Raw genomic sequence first — 8,462 nt, forward strand, 5'->3', positions numbered from 1 at the left:
CTGAACCTGTTCAGCCTCCACAAGAGAAGGCTGAGGGGGGACCTGGTGACCGTCTATAAACTCACGAGGGGGGACCAGAAGGGTTTGGGAGAGACCTTGTTTCCCCTAGCACCCCCTGGCATAACAAGGAATAACGGCCACGAGTTGCTGGAGAGGAGGTTTAGATTAGACATCCGTAAAAACGACTTCATGGTCAGGGTGGCTAGGATCTGGACCCAGCTTCCAAGGGAAGTGGTGCTGGCTCCTACCCTGGGGGGCTTTAAGAAGAGGCTTGATGCCTACCTGGCTGGACTCATTTGAGCCCAGTTTTTCTCCTGCCCAGGCAGGGGGTCGGACTTGCAGATCTTCAAGGTCCCTTCGACCCGACTTCTACGATTCTATGACTCTGTGATAAATAGTGGGCAATTTTGTACAGTATCACCCCTCTCTTAGGAAATGAAGTTCCTGACCTTCTTCTCCTAACTTCATGCTGAATCTGAATTAAAGAAACAGCATGCAAAAAGCTGTGTGATTTTCTCTGCAGTCTGGATTTTTATTTTTTTGTTGCAATAGTTGGAATAGTGGAGAAGGTAACGGGAAAAATAAAGCCCTCACAAAGCACATACTGAAATCCTTCTCCTACTTTCCTTGTAGACTGCATAGATTCATAGAAAATTGGAGTTTCTAATATTGTAAGGTACCCCAGAGAGTCATCTAGTGCAACCCCAAGTGCTTACAGACGTTAGGATGCTGTGAAATCTCTCTTTTGACTCCTTCTGTCTGCAGGGCTGGCTTTGCAAAGGGTGAAATAGAGACATGATTAGTCGTGTTAGCATTTCCAAGTCTGGCTTTATTTCCTGGTCCTACCATAGCCTTCTTTCATGGCCTAGAAAAGTCACTTAATCTCTTTTGTCCCCAAGCTCCTCACCTGTAAAGTAGACCTGATGTTACTTCTGTTCTTCTGCCCCCAGGTTCAGGTTCAGATCTGTGTCTGTTAGAGCCAGGTGAGAATTTTTGGACAAAATGTTTTGTCAAAAAATGCCACTTGTGGTTTCAGGAATTTTTTTCTTTCTTTTTTCTTCTAATGCTTTTTCCCATTTGAACCATTCTGGAGAGGAAAAAAAAAAGATCGGAATCATTGAAACATCCTTCTGACATTTTTTAAAAATGAAAACTGTTAATGTTCAATGACTATGGCTCTTTCAGATCCAAGCGTGGAGGTTTACATTTCCTAAAAAGAGGGGAACTCAAGTCGAAATGGGACAGTGCCGTTTCGCACCGCTTTAGCAAATATTTCATAGATTTCATAGACATTAGGGCTGGAAGGGACCTCAGAAGATCATCAAGACTTCTATAGACTCACTAGGGGGGACCAGAGGGGTTTGGGGGAGACGCTGTTTCCCCTAGCGCCCGCTGGCATAACAAGGAGTAATGGGCACAAGCTGATGGAGAGGAGGTATAGATTGGACATCCGCAAAAACTACTTCACGGTTAGGGCGGCTAGGAGCTGGAACCAACTTCCAAGGGAAGTGGTGCTGGCCCCTACCCTGGGGGTCTTTAAGAAGAGGCTGGATGCCCACCTAGCTGGACTCGTTTGAGTCCCATTTCTCTTTTTGGGGTTTTTGTTGTTCTCCCGCCCTGGCGGGGGGTCGGGCTAGAAGATCTACTAGGTCCCTTCCGACCCTTAATCTATGAATCTATGAATATGAAAGACCAGGCCCCCGCCCAAAGGGCAGGAAGTCAGCGGGGGTCATAGGATCCCAGCAAGATAACCCCTAGCATCCCTTGCAGGATCATTTTGGCTTCCCTCTGTCAGGAGAGGCATGTGGGGGGCAGGCCTTGGTCTGTAAATTCTCCTTGCAAGATTGGGTGTGCAGAGCTGAGCTACTGAGCATCCTAGGGCAGGACCTGGAAGCAGTGGAAGTAATGCAGACCCTTACAAGTCTTAGGGGGTCAGGTCCTTTGCAAGTGATAATTCAGGGCAAGCATAGGTTAAAGAATAGGATACATGGATACCTTCACATTTCTGTGCCTCGGTGGTCCCCTCTGCACCAGGAGTGGAGAAAGGCAAGTGAGCAGTTCAGCACTTCCCCTGGAAGGAAACCCACAAATCCACAGGGAACCAGCCAGTTTGGTGCCTTGGCTTTTTTGGTGGGTGTCTAATGTATCGCTGCCGCCCTGATTAGTTGTTCAAACCAATTCATTTTTATCTCTAACCAATGAATAATAAGCTGCAGCCTGTAATATAGAAAGCTGAAAGATAATGGGGGGACTAGAAAGAAAAAAAATGCCAACGTGGAGATGTGTTAACGAGGGACAATAACAACTGGTGACAAGCCAAACCTAAATTTGCGCCATCCCTCTTGCTCCGTTAGAGCAGGGCCTCTGCCACGTCTGCAAAAAAATTGCTTGCTTGTCCCCAACAAGCCATTTATCTTCAAAGAGGCAAGTCTGCATGCGGAGAGTGCGTGACTGTTTTCACCACGGGCTCAGCAGTGCAGTGATGTGAATGCTGGTTCTTGGCTTCTGAGAATCATAAAGACAAACAGAAGCAAAATTTCCATTGTATAAATGGACTCTCAGAACGAGGAGCTTCACAGTCGCTTCCCGTGATGGAAGTTCCCGTACTCACCCGAATCCAAGACAACCCTGAATTTAAGATGTCCCCCGCCCATGTCATGTCAGCATGTGTGTAATTGCCAAGCCATGCAATAGCATCCTCAGTGGCCATGTGCAGTTCCTGTAGTCCACCGCTGAACTTAATCTGTGGGCAGTCATCGACAATATGGGACATGGTGTGTGTTTTGCCATAGCTACAGTCTGGATTGTCGCGAAGACCCTAAAGGTGGAGGCTGGCCATGCACAGACCTTGCCCTGTCTGAAACCTATTCAGCAAGGCCCACTGAGAGCGTGGCAGGTTGAAGCCGTGCAAGCAGACTGTAGGACCTGTGATAAGGAGCTAGTTTGGTGGTAAAGTCTACCTCCATTCCTCACACCAGAGGGTTTCTGTCATGCGGCCTTGGGCTGGCAGCTTGGACCACAGTGGGTGTCATGACGGTAGATGTGCAACAGGTAGATTGAAGAGACTGTTGTACCTCCCCCCCACTTCAATTCTATACGTGGAAGATGTGTAAATTTGTTGTAATTTTCCATGTCTAGCATCTAATGATTGGAGAATTTTCCTAAATGTGTCCCCACCACTGCAGCAGGGAAAGCAGTGAGGTGGGAGGGGTCAGGTTGTGGGTGCAGCATTGGGAGACAGGCAGGTGGTGGGGAGCAAGTGCTATGGAGGCAGTGTGGGGGCAGGTAATTTGCTCCCTGGCCTGTCTCTCCCCATGTACCTCCCCTTGTGCCTGCCCCTTCACAGCTTCAGACTCCTGCCTCCCCCCACAGCCCCATCCCTCCCCCATCTCCCCACCCCAGTTTCCTCCTATCCCCCCACCCCCAGCAGCCTTTGTCCCCCATTGCTTACTGTTGCTCTGGTTCAATCCCTGCTCCATCCTGGGCTATGGCCATGCAGCTGAGCTTCAGCTTGTCCCTGTAGCAGTTGTATGGATCCAGCACTGCTGCTATGTGGCCAGGGTGAGGCTGTGCTCTGCACCGTAAGCTGGAGCAGAGGGGGAGACAGGGGAGGGAGAAGAAGCAAAATGGAGGAGGAACAGGAGGAAGGGGGCTCAAGGCTGTGGGAAGGCAGAAGTGGTACAGCAGAAGGAAGATGGAGAGCAAGGGCCCAAGACTGCAGGAGTAGAGACAGGGGGGCAGAGGTGGCAGGGAGGCTCCAGCCCCAACCCTCACCACATTAAATGGGGGGAAAACCTCATCTTGTAATCGAGTAGATGCAAATGATGCTTTGTTGGCCACCTACTCCATCTTCCTGGCCAAAGCAGAAAGATTCCCTCCTATGTACCTCCTAATGCTTTGTCCGGCCTGGTTGTCAAGGTCTCACTGACGGGGCTTTCTGCTGCTTTCCTTTGGAGAGTGTCCTGTGGACTGAAGCCCCTTATGCATTTCCAGGTCTCCCCCAGTGAATCTTCAAACTGGTCTTTGCAGACTAGGAGACCAGTGTAGACTAGTATGGTGCTGACAGTTCAGTGCAAATCTTCCCTTGGGCCACGCTGGAGGAAGAGACTCTTCTACTGCTTTTGGCCTGGGGAGTGATTTGTGTATCTCAAAGTCTGGAAGCTCATGCTTATCTCATTTGAACGTCCCAGCATCAAGCCCTGCTGTAGACTCAGTGAGGAGGTCCTTATGGTAACAGTTTGGACAGGAAGTGTTGGCATGGGGAGAATCTTGCTCAAAGCTGGTTCAAACCCATCCTGGTAATTAAATCTCACCACAGCTCCCTTCTGAAGGGCTTCTCTCCTTTTCACTGCTGCTGCACAGGTGCTTATGCCTCAAGGGTCCACTTGCTTCTTGCATTTTTGTACTTTGGTCTCTCCATAGGTTCCATGCCTTGTATAGTCATGGGGGATGAGTTAAGAGATCCAGGATTCTCACTTTTGAAGGTCCCACATCCAGAAAGTTGCTCTAGAGATCAACCCAACTCAACCATCTAGAAGCACTGCCTTTCTTTGAGAAGCATTTTAGCACTTAATTCTGGAGGACACTTATGGTTCTCCCCAGTGCTATGTATATGTTTAATCAGGGAGGGTGTAGAAAGCTCAAAGGCCAGGGGAGAGACTCAAAGGCCTGGGTAGCATGTCATACGACATACAATACATGTAGTGTCTCTTTTCTTGAGGATATTAGATAACCGTTGGTAGGTACTGTGGAGTTTGGGGAGCTATCTGTTTGCATGGAACAATGCATTTGCAATGCACTAAGCTATTGCATTGCATCTCCAGTCCAACATCGCAGACACTAGAAGTTAGGATACAGAAACACCGGCTTGGAAGTGACCCATGTCACTGAATCTAGTTCCCAATGGTAGCAGGCAACTGTCTTGTATAACCCCTTCATCATCTGATCATGCTTGCAGCTGTTTGCTATGGCTGCCACATTTGTCCAGATTCCTAGAGAGAGCCTTGCTTTTAATATGGTGTGTGACCTTCCCAACCGCTTGACCCCACATCTTTGCACAACACAAAGCTCTGTTTTACGTAGACACTGATCACATACACATAAACTAATACTCATTGGACAAAAGCATCAAGTCTGTCGTGGCACTAAGTAGAGACTGGCTTCTCCCAGTCAGCTAGGACAGTGATTTCATCCTGTTGGTCTTGAATGTCATTGCCTGTCTTCACTGTTCACTCTCAGTTTAGAAACTCAGTGCTACTGTCCTATCACTATAGCCTTGTCTGCCATCAGTCACTGCTCTGTTGGCTAAGAAGGGTGGTTAAGAATAGGCAAGTTCCTGTATGTCAGTACTAACGCCTAGCTCTGCCTAGGAGCCAATACTTTTCTAGGAACGCGATGGGGGAAAAGCAAGCTGCCCCCCCCCCCGATTCTAACTGCAAATGCTGCAGGGTGGATTTACTCTAGGGTAAATTACTGTAGAGTAAATGCACCCTGGGCAGGCATCTACGTGTGTGGGGATTCATGAGCAGATTTGCTGCTCCTGGCAGCAATCTGCTCCCACCCCCTCTGGCCCTGCACTGGGTCTCTGCAGCAGGGTGCTAGACCAGGGGCTGGCAGGGAGCATGGGGTCAGAAGAGAGCTGCCTCTTTCCTGGGCCTGGGAGACCACTCCCTATCCCCAAGATTTTTCTGCTGCTGAGGTGGGCTCTGGTGGCAAAGCCCAGCCTGGGGCAACCTCCTCCTGCCCTGGCAGCAGGGAGCTCCCGGCCCCGGCTCCCCAATCAGGGGCATGGGGCTTGGAAAGAGTTGCAGGGGAGGTGCAAGTCCCAGCCCCGTGCTCTAATCCAGCTAGCAGTGAGCCCCCATCTGGGTGGGGATTCCCTGCTCATCCTAGCTTCCCCACAAGCAGATTGTGGCAGGGGACTGGGACCTTCCTCTCTCCCACAGTTCTTCCCCCTTGACTACCTGATTGGGGTATGGGGCTAGGAAAATTGCCTGTGTGGCATGGGGCATGGGGCTGCCTGACTGGGACAGTTCCCAACCAGTCCTGGGCTGTACGGGGAAATCTACACATGCAGCCTGGAGCTGGCTGGGGACTGCTCAAAATGGGACAGTCCCCAGCTACCTTCAGGCTGCACATGCAGACTTCCCCGTGCAGCCTGAGGCTGGCTGGGAACTGTCCAGGTCAGGGGCAAATCCCAGCCAGCTCCAGGCTGGGTAGGGAACTCTCCCTGTGCAGGGAACAATTTCCTAGTTCCCTACTGCAGGGAGACATTGTCCCCAGCCGGGCTCCAGTGGCAGAGCCCATGCTAGCAGCAGGCAGCTCTGGGGGGCAAGGAACTATTTCCTGCTTCCTTCTGCCCAGCTGACCAGGAGCAAATTTGCTCCCAGTTAGTCATCTACATGTGCCATACTGTGCAGTAAATTACTCAGCTGTTAATTTGCTACTTGCATTTGCAGGTAGCAAATTAACTGCAGAGTCGAGCAAATTACTGTGCAGTAAGGGTCAGCACATGTAGACAGTGATGCTTATTCTGGAGTTATTGACTCTACTTTGTAGTAAAGCATCTTGTGTAGACGCACCCGCTGAGTAGTATTTTTGACACCCATGTACGAGTGTAAACAATAGCTTCTCATGCAAGGCCATGGAGAATCGTGGCTGTCCTCCTTGGAGCGTGCTTTGGACAGCTGCGACAGAGCCTGATGCATGCAAGCTGTGAGACGGAGAAAGCTTGCCAAGGCTTGAAAAGCATGTGAAATCATTTTGCCCGGGGGTTTATTGGTGGTCGTGTACACGACGAGGGAGAAGGAGTTTTGGGCTGTTTGGCTGCTTTTAAAATAAGATATTTTTAAAGCGTATCTGGCAGGCTTTGGAGGACACATGCTTGATCGTCTTCACTTTGGAACAGCCCCCGTTGACTCTTGTGACTTTCATAGGAGTTAGGGAAAAGCATGGGAGATGCAGGCCTGGAGTGCTTATTTTTGCTAACTGCCGCTCTGCTCTGTCTGGAGAGAAATGGGGACTAAGGGGCTTTTATTCTGATCATTGCTGCATCCAGAGTCACGGTTGTCAACCTTTTTTTAGATTCAAGGCACCCTTCATTCGACTCCAGACACCCCGCAGAAAATGCCGGCTCTCCACTTTCGCTCATTTTTTGACTACGGAAAATAACAGAGCAATTCTTCCGTTGCACAAAAATGCAGCAAAGACCACAGTGGGGCAGGATATGTCTGACATTATGGTGAAACCTCTGGGTTTGTCTTTTGAATCCTGGTTGAATGCATAACAGTGAGCAGCACCCCACAGCACCCTTAAAAGGATCTCATAGCACCCAAGGTGCCACGGTTGACCGTCACTGATCTAGAGATCAGGGCCAGTCTTTAGAGTGGAAGTGTTTGCTGGAGGGATACAAACCCTATTGTCTTGAAGGATGAGGAGGGTCTGCTCGAAGTCCTGCCAGGTGGTACCCAGCTCAGGCTCTGACCTGTTTGGACTTCTATTTAGCTCAGATAAAACCCTATTGATTAGTTTGGTGGCTACTCTTTGAAATCTAATTGGCTAGCCATTTCTGGGATAACTCCATTGACTTCCACCAGGGCTGAGCACGGTGCTTCCTGAAGCGAAAGGTGTTCAGGAAAATATAGGACTAGATCTAGGGATCATAGGAAAGTAGGGCTGGAAGGGACCTCATGAGGTCAGTTAGTCCACCCGCTGCTCAAGGCAGGATCACCCATGATGTGCTCTGGATCTTGATACCCTTCCTCCCTACTTAGTCAGGCTGGCTTCTGTGGGTTTACTTGTAGAAACAGGTATGATTTAATGGAAGAAAATTCACTTGAAATACATGCCTTTCTTCTTAGTTTCACCGAGGTTTTGGTGTGGTGGAGGGACAGACTTCCATAGTCATTTCTGTGCTGTTTGAGTCATATCAATGTTGATAGGAAAGTAGGGCTGGAAAGGACCTCACAAGATCCATCCTAGTCCAGCCCCCTGCTCAAGACAGGATCATCCCTGACTAAACCATCCTAGGCAAGTGCCTGCCTCGCCTGCTTGAAAACTTCAAAGGATGGAAATCCCACAATTTCTCTAGGGATGCAAATAGGTTTCATGTAGCTCCCTTCTAAAGATGACCAGAGAGAGCCCTGGCTAGCTGACGGTGTTTGGTGAAACCGTAATAGTCACCGTATCAGACTTCAAATCAGGAAGCAGAACAGATTTACAACTTTATGAGTGAATGTTAAAAATTATTTGCATGGTTTTGCAAGGTTGGAGGACAAGACAGGGCCCTGTGTGTGGTAGCTACATGGGTACATGGTTGGTCCATGCTGATGCAGTGTGAAGCAAGCTGTTAGTCGTGCAACCTATGTTAGCTTGGGGTAAAGGGGGGTTAAGCATGACTCTAAGAAGAGAAGTCCAGCTTCATCCTCTTTGCAGCCTCCCTGCAGGGAGGTGAAGGCTGCTAT

This window comes from Gavialis gangeticus, unplaced genomic scaffold (genome assembly GCF_001723915.1).
Source record: "Gavialis gangeticus isolate Ggan-Ray unplaced genomic scaffold, GavGan_comp1, whole genome shotgun sequence".
Classification (NCBI taxonomy): Eukaryota; Metazoa; Chordata; order Crocodylia; family Gavialidae; genus Gavialis; species Gavialis gangeticus.